This window comes from Nycticebus coucang, chromosome 3 (genome assembly GCF_027406575.1).
Source record: "Nycticebus coucang isolate mNycCou1 chromosome 3, mNycCou1.pri, whole genome shotgun sequence".
Lineage (NCBI taxonomy): Eukaryota > Metazoa > Chordata > Mammalia > Primates > Lorisidae > Nycticebus > Nycticebus coucang.
Window position 1 is genome coordinate 28585553 of NC_069782.1, and position 13566 is coordinate 28599118.

The following is a 13566-nucleotide window of genomic DNA, read 5'->3' on the forward strand; positions in this document are numbered from 1 at the left end:
TTGGAAGGTTGGAGATTTCTTGCCCGAGTCCTGGGTTTCAAAATAATAATGGTAGGAATTTGTTCAAATTACTCTATGACATGTTTGGAATTACAACCTCTTGAGTGTTATTATGCCACAAATGCTCTGAGGCAAGTGGCTGGGGCATTTACGATTAGGTGAGTCACGGAGTGGTATACAAGTCCAGCTGCTGGGAGTGGCGGCTTGAGTTGGGATAGTGACAGGTAGGGCTGTCCTTACAAACACCCATGCACTGCCGAAGAAAGCTAAGGGAGCCAGGCCATCTTTTGTGCCCTGGAACCCAAGGGGCAAAGGTTCCAAATGAACCTTGGTATTTGTGAGCTCTCAAGGGGAAGCTGGATTGTTGACCTCTTTGTACTCTCATTTTTATTTTGGGAAACTAATAATATTTCCCTGGGCTGGAGGTGGTTGTAAGAACTAGGCATGTAAGAAAAAAAAAAAAAAAAGAACTAGGCATGTATAATAATCCCCTAATAATATCAAAATGTGTTTACTTAGTTATTAATTTGACAAGTGTTTACTGGTTCTGTATTAAGAGTGGGACGTAAATATGGCTGGTCCGTAGCTCCTACCTGTGACAGGTGAGATGGATGTGTCTGCTATTCATTACAGCAATGAAGTAAATGCTAAAACAGAATTTTTATTTGAGATTCTATAGGATCTACAAAAGAAATCCCCCTGATCTTGCTCATAGAGATCAGAGAAAGCTTTACAGAACAGGTGAGACTTGAGCTGAGTCTTTCTTTCTTTCTTTCCTTTTTTTTTTTTTTTTTAAAGGCAGAGTCTCACTTTGTCACCCTCAGTAAAGTGCTGTAGCATCACAGCTCACAGCAACCTCCAGCTCTTGGGCTTAGGCAATTCTCTTGCCTCAGCCTCCTGAGTAGCTGGGACTACAGGTGCCAGCCACACGCTGAGCTAGTTTTTAGAGACGGGTCTTGCTCTTGCTCAGGCTGGTCTCTATCCTGTGAGCTCAGGCAATCCACCTGCCATGGCCTCCCAGAGTGCTAGGATTGCAGGCATGAGCCACCATGCCCGGCTTGAGCTGAATCTCAAAGGATGACTAAGAGGGGTCCACTGAAGGTTGAACAAGGACATTCTAAAAAGAGGGAACTGCAGACACAAAGGGACTGAGACTTCCAACGGCGTGTGGCTTTGGGGAAACTGTAAGCAACTCAGTTTTCTTGAACTCAGGATGTTTGGGAGGCAGTTGAGGATGAAAAAGTGTGCAAACCATGAAGAATGTGTGTGTATCATAGTGAACATTCAAATATGGGGAATGAAGAGGCATTGTTAACGAAAGTTCAGCACTTGTCCCCTAAAGCTGCATCAGAAAAAGAGGGACAAGTGATTTGAAGAGTAGAAAAGAGAAGGTTATTGCTTTTCCTACAAAAGAAGAAAATGGAAGACAATGGCCCTAAAATCCAAATTCCTCCTGAGCAGAACCACAGAGGTTTTAAAGGTCCTGATCCCATAATCCCCTCTTGGGCTAAGACAATCTCTGGCAGGGTTCATCCCATCATTGGCTGAGAGGACTTCATGACCTCTGCCCACCCCATCTTCTCCTAAGAAGATCTTGTGACCTCCATCCCCATGATTCCCTTGAGCTATCTTCTTGGCACAAAGATAAAGAGACCTTCCCTGCCCCTCCCAACCACTGGCCTGAGGCGAGGATGTAGGTTTCAGTTCCCCCAGTGTTAGGTAGACCAAAAAGATTTTTTTCCATTTTTTTTCTTCAGGCCATTCCTTCTGTAACCGAATGTTTAAAAAGAGCTGGAGGAAGGCTGGAAATAAAAAGATATGAGTCAGGCAAGAAATGACAAAGGTCTGGGCAGAGATGGAGGCTGAGGAGCAACAGGGATAGATAGTTTTAGCAGCTCATTGATGAGACCCAGATAGGAGGACAGGGTGGCATGAGGCCTTTGGGTTGGGTGCTGGTGTTATGACTCATGACTTACAGACCTCGTAATAGGAGGTTGGATTACCCTGGAAAACTCCCAAAGGAGTTTAATTAGCAAAGTGCTAAAAAGGAACTAAACAACTTCAACAAGAATAACAGGCTGGTGAGCTTCAAACAAGAGAATCAGAACTTATCTTGTACCATAACTGTCATCAGTTTCACCATAAGATAAACAGAAGACTGGTCATTACCCACTCAAGGTGGAGACTGAATTTCAGAGGCAGCTGAGCCTAAAATAAAGGAATTTTGATCCTACTTCCGTACTTGTGAATGTGATCAATTGTTCCCCCTGTGTAATGAACATACCATGGACCTCCATAATGTCCTGGAAATAAATGTGGTAGCCACATCTTAGAATAAAACGGATTTTCCTGGAGTGTCCTCCCTTCCCTGTTTGTTTTACTTATTCAATTGTCTTGAATATCTCATTTCTATTTTCTGTAAATTTCCGGACCTCATCTTATTTACCTGTTGTGGTTTACTTTGAAGTTTCAAGTTTCTAATCTCTACCTTTTTTTTTAAAAACAGAGGTCCTTTTGTTATTTTAAAATCAATTGATGTAACAGTGTAAACAAATGTAAAATAAGTCAGTTGTGGGGATTAGGATAGTAAAAGTAATTGTAAAACAAAAATATCACTAAGGCTGGGTGTGGTGACTCAGGTCTGTACTCCTACCACTTTGGGAAGCCAGCAGTTCCAGACCAGCCTGAGCAACATAGCAAGCCCGTCGCTACAAAAAAATAATAATAATAATAATAATAATAATTACCCAAGTATGGTGGCATATGCCTGTAGTCCTGGCTACTCTTGAGACTGAGGCTGGAGCCCAGAAATTTGAGGTTACAGTGGGCTATGATTGTGCCTTGTCTTTTTTAAAAAAGATCACAAAGATGGGAGGAATTATATATATACTATCATGGAAGGTATAGTTTAAGAATCTTACATATAAGACTCTTAAGACTGTATACATTTATCACTGTCTTTGAGGGTAGACTATGGTAAATTAAATATAAACGCTGTAACCACTGGAGCAACCACTTTTTTAAACTTGACAGATAAAATTATATGCATTTATCATGTATAACATATATTTTGAAGTATATATACATTGTGGAATAGTTAAATCCAGCTAATCAGCAAATGCTTTACTCACGTAGTTATTTTTGTGGTAAGAACCCTTAATGTTTAGCCTTTATTTATTTATTATTTTTTTAGAGACAGAGTCTCACTTTATCATCCTTGTCACAGCTCACAGCAACCTCCAACTCCAGGGCTTACGGTGGTTTTTAACCTTCCTAATGCCATGACCCTTTAATACAGTTCCTCGTGTTGCCGTGACCCCCACACCGGAGAAGCGGTGTCTCGGTTCCTAAGACCATCAGAAATATGTGTTTTCCGATGGTCTTAGGCAACCTCTGTGAAAGGGGAAAGGGTCGTTGGACCCACAAAGGGGTCATGACCCACAGGTTGAGAACCGCTGGCTTAGGCAATTCTCTTGCCTCAGCCTCCCGAGTAGCCAGGACTACAGGTGCCCACCACAACACCCGGCTATTTTTTGGTTGCAGTTTAGCGGGGCCAGGTTCAAACCCTCTACCCTTGGTATATGGGGCCGGCGCCCTACTCACTGAGCCACAGGCGCCACCCATTCGTTTTTGTTTTTTTGAGACAGGGTCTCAAGCTGTCACCCTGAGTAAAATGTCGTGGCATCACAGCTTTAGCAACCTCAAACTCTTGGGCTTAAGTGATTCTCTTGCCTCAGCCTCCAGAGTAACTGGGACCACAGGCGCCCGCCACAGTGCCTGGCTATTTTTTGAGACCATGTCTCACTGTGGCTCAGGCTGGTCTCTAACCCTTGAGCTCAGGCAATCCACCCTCCTCAGCCTCCCAAGGGCTGGGATTACAGGCGTGAGCCACCGCGCCTGGCAGAAGAATTATATTCTACCTGTCTTGTAGCTGACGCCTGTTCATTTATTCATTCAATAAATATTTATTGAGTATTTACTCTGTGTCAAGCACATGGTCCAGCCCTAATCTACCTCCTTGATTTCATGTTCCTGTTACTCACTAGCTTCCAGCCATAGTGACTTGTTCCCACCTGGGGTCTTTAAACATCTTTTCCCATTGCTTGGAATGACCCTTTCCTAGAACTTCTTAGTATTCAGTGTCCTTAATCTCATCTCCTCAGGGAGAGCTTCTCTGACCAGTCTCCCATATTATTATCAGCCAATTCCTTTGGCTGTATATGGTTGACATCTCCCATCTGTTCATAAAACTACACCAGGGGAGCATTCCATGCCTAACTCTTGGTAGGTGCTCATAGGTATATTTTGAATCAATGAACGGGCTGTATTAGGCAAATAGACATGTACCCCACTGGAGTTCATAGTTTTCATGACATATGTGAAACAAACATAAACAATAAAACAGTGTGTGTAGAAACATGGTAACTTAAGTTGTGCACAGTGGCTCATGTCCATAATCCTAACACTCTGAGAGGCTGAGGCAGGAGGATCGCTTAAGGTCACGAGTTCAAGACAAGTCTGAGCTAAAGCGAGACCCCCATCTCTTTTTAATTTTTATTATTTTATTTTATTTTTTGGAGACAGAATCTTACTCTGTCAGTCTGGGTAGAATGCCATGGCATCAAAGCTCACAGAAACCTCAAACTCTTGGGTGTAATCCTAGCACTCTGGGAGGCCAAGGTGAGTGGATTTCTTGAGCTCACGAGTTTGAGACCAGCCTGAGCAAAAGTGAGACCTGGTCTCCACTGAAAATAGAAAAACTTGGGTTGCACCTGTGGCTCAGTGGGCTGGCCCCATATACCGAGGGTATCGGGTTCAAATCCAGCCCTGGCCAAACTGCAAAAAAAATAGCTGGGCATTGTGGTGGGCGCCTGTAGTCCCAGCTTCTTGGAAGGCTGAGGCAAGAGAATTGCTTAAGTCCAGGAGTTGGAGGTTGGTGTGAGTTGTGATGCCATGGCACTCTATGGAGGGTGATAAAGTGAGACTCTGTCTCTAAAAAAAAAAAAAAAAGAAAGAAAAACTGAGGCAAGAGGATCTCTTGAGCCCGAGTTGGAGGTTGCTGTGAGCTATGATGCCGCAACACTCTACCCAGGATGACAGCTTGAGATTATGTCTAAAAAAAATAAAAGAAAGAAAGAAAGAAAAAAAGACATCCTTATGCCTCAGCCTTCCAAGTAGCTAGGACTATAGGTGCTTGACACAATGCCCAGCTAGTTTTTTTATGCTCTTGCTCAGGCTGGTCTCCAACTCCTGAGCTCAGGAAATCCACCTGCCTTGGCTTCCCAGAGTGCTAGGATTTACAGGTCTGAGCTACTGCGCTTGGTCTGAGACTCTTGTCTCCCTATCTCTTAAAAAAATGGGAAAAATTAGCCAGGTGTTGTGATGGGTGACTATAGTCCCAGCTACTCCAGAGGCTGAGGCAGGAGGATTACTTGAGCCCAGTAATATTGTTTGAGTTTGTTGTGAGTTGGCTGAAGCTGTGGCACTCTAGCCCAGGAGATAGTGAGATCCCATCTCAAAAAAAAAAGAAAAAAAAAAAAAAGAGAGAGAGAGAGAGAGAAATATGGTGGCTTATACCAAAGAAAGTTAACTTAGACTGTGGGTTCAGGGAAAGGCCTCTTTGAACCCAGTGAAGTGTAGGTGGAGACCTGGGGGATTTCACAACTCCTCTGTCCTCTGCCCAATATGTCCATCAGTTCTTGTGCTTATGCTACCCAGAAGCTCCTTTAGCTCTGATTTCTAGGACAAGACCTTAGATTACGGATGGGGTAAGGAGGTAATGGACCTTTCTAGCTATTTTAAAGCACTCAGTACTTTAAAGATATATTGCAAACAAATAGTCCATTTTAGTTCGTAACAAATAATGATTCACTCCCGGCCATTTCTCCATCATATTTGTTAATGCATTCAGCATTATAGCTGTTCATGCATTCATTTAACTCTCTCAAACATTAAGCTGATGGTACCATATACTTGACAAATTCTCTTCCTTCATCTCCTCTTTTATGCAGAGACAGTTAACCTTCATGCTGTGGTGCTTGTTTCTTCCATTGCCAAAGCACTGATGTGTTAGAATTTAATTGAGGAGATTTTTTTCCCCTCTCCTAGGCACTGCAATATTGCTAGTAAAGAATTTCCTGGTATGCATATTTAGGTTGCTATACCCATGATCTATTTTTAAAAAGGATCTCCTTAGATATTAATTTACCTTGATCTTGCCCTTGATATAAAAAATGTCACTGCCACATGGCTGATAGATAAATGTTTTATAGCTGTAAGTGTAGCCAAACACACACCTAATCGCAGCTTTCCCTAACCCTGTTTTACAACCCACCATAACTGTATCTCTCCATATATTTATTTCATTGCTACAAAAATGGATGTTTGTTGATTCACTGTCAAGTTAGGGCCATTTTTAGAGTCAACTGAAAAATTTTTGTGGCTCAGCGCCTGTAGCTCAACTGGCTAAGGCCACACACACCAGAGCTGGTGGGTTCAAATCCAGCCCGGGCCTGCAAAACGACAATGACAACTACAACAACAACAACAAAAATAGCCAGGCACTTGTAGTCCCAGTTACTTGGAGGCTGAGGCAGGAGAATCACTTAAGCCCAGGAGTTGGAGGTTGCTGTGAGCTGTGATGCCATGGCACTCTACCTAGGGCAACAGCTTGAGGCTCTGTCTCAAAAAAAAGAAAGAAAGAAAGGCTTTTGTATTTAGACAATCAAATTATAATTTCAGAAATTTTTTTCATCTCTTCTGCAGAAAAATGGGTACGTGACCAGAATGCACAATACATTATTAGGCTGGAAAATGGGAGTCTATTGTTTCAAGCTGCAGCCAGGTGCCAGTGGACGTGAATCAGACAAGGAATAGGTATTGTTGGAATCTCCTATCTTCCAGCTCTCTGTCTATTTCTCTGACCCTGGGCAAATCTCACCTCTCTACACTGCAGCTTCTGCCCTGTGAAGCCAATAGGTTGGACTGGATCATCTGTAGGCTTTCTTTTGGAAGGCAGCCCAAAAATTTATTGAGGAGGTATGGAAAGCTTTTGCTATGGCAAACTTCTACTTGGGAGGGTTGCTGAGGGGTTCAGTGGGTAACTTTTGACTTCTTTGAAAAGAGAGAGAAAGAATAGAAAATTGTGCTTACTGTGTAAACAGTTAATAGCACTATAAATTTCTACCTCATTGCCATATAATGGAGCTGAAAATCTCATCATTCACAGACATGCAAATGTAGCGATTCTAGGCTTTACACACAGCCACTTAATCACCATGCCACTCACGCTGTGTAATTTACTCTGTGAACTCAGCCACATAAAAAGTGTCACCCTCATCACTGCCAGCCATGGCACCACTGAGGACAGAACTGGAATAATAGGTATTTGAAAAGGGGACATGCTGAGGATTGCACTCTTGCAAGGCAAAAACAGGGAGCAAACACAATGGCCTCTGATTGGCTTTGCAGAGCAACTGGCCGGAAACTGACACAGCTGCCCCCCAAATGTCGGCAGAGTTTGAAGCTGGCCCTGAAAGATCAGTCTTGAAATTGCACTAGCAAGGTTGGAAATGAAGGCTGTCTGTGGCCCCGAGGAGCGCTATGTCACCCACTTCTACTATGCCAGAAATAATAGACCTTTAGGAGTTTCTTTGGTCTAGACGTGAGCTTGAAATGTGGCCAGTGCTGCTGAGATGAGTTGTGACTGCAAAATGCACACTGGATTTAAAATATGTACCAAAAGAGGGCGGCGCCTGTGGCTCAGTGAGTAGGGCGCCAGCAAAGGTGGTGGGTTCAAACCTGGCCCCAGCCAAACTGCAACAAAAAATAGCTGGGCGTTGTGGTGGACGCCTGTAGTCCCAGCTACTTGGGAGGCTGAGGCAAGAGAATTGCCTAAGCCCAGGAGCTGGAGGTTGCTGTGAGCTATGTAACGCCACAGCACTCTACTGAGGGCAACAAAGTGAGACTCTGTCTCTACAAAAAAAAAAAAAAAAAAAGTACCAAAAGAAAAAAAGAAGAATGTAAAATACCTCATTAGTAATTTGTATATTAACTGTGTGCTTTAAAACTATATCTTGGATATATTAGGTTAAACAAAATGTATTATTTAAATTAATTTCTCTGGTTTCTTGTCTTTATTTGAGACAGAGTCTCACTCTATTTCCCTGAATAGAGCATAGTGCTGTGATATGTCTCACGCAAATTAAAACTCCTGAGTTTAAGCAATTCTCTTGCTTCAGCCTCCCAAATAGTGGGACTATAGGCACCCACCTTGATGCCCGGATAGTTTTTCTGTTTTTCTTTTTTTGCAGTTTTGGGCCAGGGTGGGGTATGAACCCGCCAGAAGGTATATGGAGCTGGCACCTTACTCCTTTGAGCCACAGGCGCCACTCAGTTTTTCTGTTTTTAATAGAGATGGGGTCTCCCTCTTGCTCAGGCTGCCTTGAACTCTTGAGCTTAAGCAATTCACCTGTCTCGGCCTCCAAGAGTGCTAGGATTATAGGTGTGAGCCACCACTCCCAGCCTCTTTTCATTTCTTTAATGTGACTACTTAGAAAATTTAAGTCATATGTGACTCATATTTTATTTCTATTGGATAATACTGACCCATAGAAATCAGATGCTTGTTTACTCTAGTTGCTAAGATTCTCTTGTTTTTCTTGCTCACTTTACAAACTCAAGTTCAAAGATTCTTCACATTGATACAAGGAGCCTGCTTCTCCATTGCCACTTGGGTGCAGAGTTCTTCCCATCCACCTGCTCACCACGCTGCTCCTTACCTCTCTGCCAAAGCTCCCTGGGCCTTGGCTTGGGTAACATGTTCCTCTAGTTGCAAAAAGGACACTTCCAGGCAGTGCCTGAGGCTCAAAGGGGTAGAGCGCTGGCCCCATATACTGGGGGTGGTGGGTTCAGAACCTGGCCCTTGCCAAAATAAATAAATAAATAAAAAACGGCAAGAATGACATTTCTGAAGGCTCTTGGCTCAGAGCTCTAGGTGGACCATGACCTCTACAAGGCACTGGAGGGTGACCTTGACACAGGTTTTACATTTTGATGAGGTTTGGCTTTTGTCTGGGAAAAACCATGGGGTTGAAAAACAGCAGCACATTAAAGACAGTATATGATGTAAAGAGAAACAGGAGTCCTGGAGTGATGTGAAGAAGACATCCTGGCTGGGGGTGGTGGCTCGCACCTGTAATCCTAGAACTGTGGGAGGCTGAGGCAGGTGGATTGCCTGAGCTCACAGTTCGAGACCAGCCTGAGGCAGAGAGAGACCTCATCTCTACAAAAAGCCCAGGTTGTTGCGGGCACCTGTAGTACCAGCTATTTGGGAGGCTAAGGCAGGAGAATCGCTTAAGCCCAGGAGTTTGAGATTGCTGTGAGCTGTGACACTATGGCACTCTACCAAGAGTGACAAAGTGAGACTCTGTCTCAAAAAAAAAAAAGAAGAAGAAGACATAGATTCTGGCTGGGCCTGGTGGCTCATGCCTATAATGCTAGCATTAGGGAGACTCAGGTGGGTGGATCACTTGAGCTCAGGAGTTTGAGACCAGCCTAAGCAAGAGTGAGACTCTGCCCCTAAAAAAAAAAAATACATATGGGTGGCGCCAGTGGCTCAAGGAGTAGGGCGCCAGTCCCATATGCCAGAGGTGGCGGGTTCAAACCCAGCCCTGGCCAAAAACCAAAACCAAAACAAAACAAAACAAAAATACATATTTATATCTGTATCTATATCTATGTCTATATATCTATAAAAATCATCTATCTATCTATCTGTCAATCAAGAGGTGTTGTGGTGGGTGCCAGTAATTCCAGCTACTTGAATGCCTGTAATCCAGCTATTTGGGAGGCTGAGGCAAGAGGATCACTTGTGCCCAATAGTTTGAGATTGTTGTGAGCTATGATGCCATGACACTCTACACAGGGTGACACGGTGAGGCTCCATTTCAAAAAAAAATAATGATAAATAAATAAAAGGAAGACATGAGTTCGATTTGAATACCTGGTCGTTCACAAATTACCTAGCTGTGTTTGATTTGAACAAATCACTGTAGTTGAGTCTCAGTTTCTCTCTCTGTCAGATGCTTGTAAAATGAACTTAATTGGCTCGGTGCCTGTGGCTCAAGCAGCTAAGGTGCCAGCCACATACACCTGAGCTGGCGGGTTCGAATCCAGCCCGGGCCTGCCAAACAACAATGATGGCTGCAACCAAAAAATAGGCGGGCGTTGTGGTGAGCACCTATAGTCCCAGCTACTTGGGAGGTGGAGGCAGGAGAATCGCTTGAGCCCAGGAGTTGGAGGTTGCTGTGAGCTGTGATGCCACAGCACTCTACCCAGGGTGACAACTTGAGAGTCTGTCTCAAAAAAAAAAAAAAGCAAGAAGCAGAGGTCTGCACTCTGGGAGCGAGGCCCGTTATCGGCACCCTTGGTGATGAGAGAAGTCTAAGAGAGTCTATGAAAACAGTGAAGCCATGGAAGATCTGACCAGCGATGGCATGAAAACCAAGGAAAGGGCATACAGAGCAGGAGGCGCAGTCTCTCCAAATGAGGGACTGTCCCTGCGCCCCAGATGCTAAAATAAAACTGATACAGAGCAGCAGAGAACTGAGGCTCCTGGACCAGCAGAAAAAGTGAAGAGAAGTGAAAAGAAGTCCTTGAAGATTTCCCAAGAATTGGAGACTCAAAACCCAGATGACAGGGTCAAGGAACCCACATTGCAGGGCACAGGCAGTGAAAGCAGAGTGTGCCTGAGATCCATTAGAATAAGAGCCCTTGGTCTGACCCAGCAGAGGAGAAGGGGCCAGAGGCAGGTGTCAGAGAGAGCAAGGAGTGAGGGGAAATTCAGATGCTGTGTGCCTGAGAGCAAGAAAGGCTGAACTCCAGCCTAAAGTCAACCCTCTGGAGAGTGAATCCCAGCAGAGAGTGCCAGGGGTCACTCAAGAGGCATGCAGAAAATCCAAAGGAGAGTAAAGACATTATGTCCATCAAGAAAATAAGAACCAGGGCGGCGCCTGTGGCTCAAGGAGTAGGGCGCCGGTCCCATATGCCAGAGGTGGTGGGTTCAAACCCAGCCCCGGCCAAAAAAAAAAAAAGAAAATAAGAACCAGAAGCCAGAAAGTCATCAGGACAGTGAAGATATTTAGCCAAGAAATTTAAGTGGAAAAATACAATAAAGTTAGTTTTATGATTAAAAAAAAAAAATAAACTGGATTGTGTCTTTTTTCCCCCAGGAGGATTGTTTGAGGCCAGAGGTTCCAGACCAGTCTGGACAACACAACAAGACCCTGTCTCTAAAAAAAAAAGGATGTGATGGCATGCCCCTATAGTTGAGCCCAGGAGTTTGAAGTTGCTATGAGCTATGATGACAGGGAGAAAGAACTTGTGACTTGTAAAGCTTTGTTATAGTGGCAGGTTTTATGGCTAGATGTGGCAGAGCTTGCAGGTGGGCTGTTTTTTTGACCAGAAAAGTGTTTTGTTTAGTTGAATGAGAATGTCTTAGGAGTGGACACTGTAGTTTGCCCCAGACTTTACCACTCTATCTTAATTCAGCTGATTTGTGTCACCTGCCTGGCTGCTGAAGACAGATGTGCTTCTGTCCCTTGCAGAAAGGAAGGTGCCACATGCAGTGCCTTTACTGATCATGGCCTTGGACCAGGCACTGTGTGCGAGCCCACTCTGGATGCTGGCTGAGATGATTTCTGTCCCTGGGAGCTCTCAGCCAGCACGTGAGTTGTAGCATAGCCATGTTCTAATGAATAGGCACTTACCAAGTATCTGTTGTGGGCTGGCCAATGCTCTAAATTGTTTCTCCTGGGCTGGCATGGTGGCTCATGCCTGTAATCCTAGCACTCTGGGAGGCCAAGGTGGGAGGACTGCTTGGGCCTAGGAGTTTGAGACCAGCCTGAACAAGAGTGAGACCCACTCTCTATTAAAAATAGAAAAACAGGGTGGCACCTGTGGCTCAAAGGGGTAGGGCGTTGGCCCCATATGCCAGAGGTGGCGGGTTCAAACCCAGCCCTGGCCAAAAAACTGCAAAAAAAAAAAACAATAGAAAAACAAGCCAGGCATTGTGGCACACACTGGTAGTCCCAGTCCTTGGAAGGCTGAGGCAAGAGGATTGCTCAAGCCCAAGAGTTTGAGGTTGCTGTGAGTTGTGATGCCGCCACAGGACTCTACCCAGGGCAACAGACTGAGACTCTGTCTCAAAAAAACAAAATAAAATTATTTCTGTCTGAACAAATCAGCTATGGTTACTGAGGGAGAACAAAAAAGACAAACAAGAAATCTACCTTTTGGGGGGGATGTTTAGGAGGAGGCAGCTCTATAAATAAAGAACAGGGCGGTGCCCATAGCTGGGTGGTAAGGCTCTGGCCACATATACTGAGGTTGGTTGGTTCGAATCCGGCCTGGGCCAGCTAAAACAACAATGATGACTGCAACAAAAAAATAGCCGGGCTGGTGGCGCCTGTGGTACCGGCCCCATATACCAAGGGTGGCAGGTTTGAAGGTGCCCTGGCCAAACTGCAACAACAACAACAACAAACATAGCTGGGCGTTGTGAAGGCAACTAGCTAATCAGGAGGCTGAGGCAGGAGAATCGGCCAAGCCCAAGAGCTGGAGGTTGCTGTGAGCTGTGACGCCACAGCACTCTACCGAGGGCGACAAAATGAGACTCTGTCTCTAAAAAAAAAAAAAATAGCCTGGCATTGTGGTGGGTGCCTCTAGTCCCAGCTCCATGGGAGGCTGAGGCAAGAGTATCACTTATGTCCAAGAATTTTTTTTTTTTAATATCCCCAAAGCAGCATTTATTTACCCATTGATATGTCCAAGAATTTGAGGTTGCTGTGAGTTGTGATGCCTAAGCAGTCTACTGAGGGTGACATAGTTAGACTCTGTCTCAAAAAATAAAATAAAATAACATAAAATAAAACAAGAGTAATGTTTTCTGAGCCAAGACTGGGCCATACGTAAGATTAGGCACTTGTTATGTGCTATTTCATCTTCTCAAAACAGTTCTTTGAACTGGATATCGTTATCTGCACTTTTCAGACATGGGAGGCAGGCTCATGAAACCTGCTCACGGTCATGTACAATGCATAGAGTTAGGATTTGAATCCAGGTCCTTCTGAATGGGACTAAGCCCACAGGATATCCACTGTATTGTACTTCATCCAGGGATTAATGAAAGAATAAGTCATACCAGGGCAGCACCTGTGGCTTGAGGAGCAGGGCACCGGCCCCATATGCCAGAGGTGGTGGGTTTAAACCCTGGCCAGAAACTGCAACCAAAAAATAAAATAATAATAATAATTCATAGCAATCATTTCATTTCTGTTTGCAAGGCCTTCCCTCCCTCTCCTCCCCATCGCCTTCCAAGAGAATTTTGTTTTTCACCCAGACGTATTCATTATGAAAGTTACAACGAAATACTTACAGATGCATACAACATTGCAAAAGAACTGCTGCTTTTTTTCAAGAAAGATACCGGAAATGATAGAAATGATAAGATAAAACAAAGGTATGTTTCATGACTTTTGTCCCGTTTTAAAGTTGGCTTGACAATAC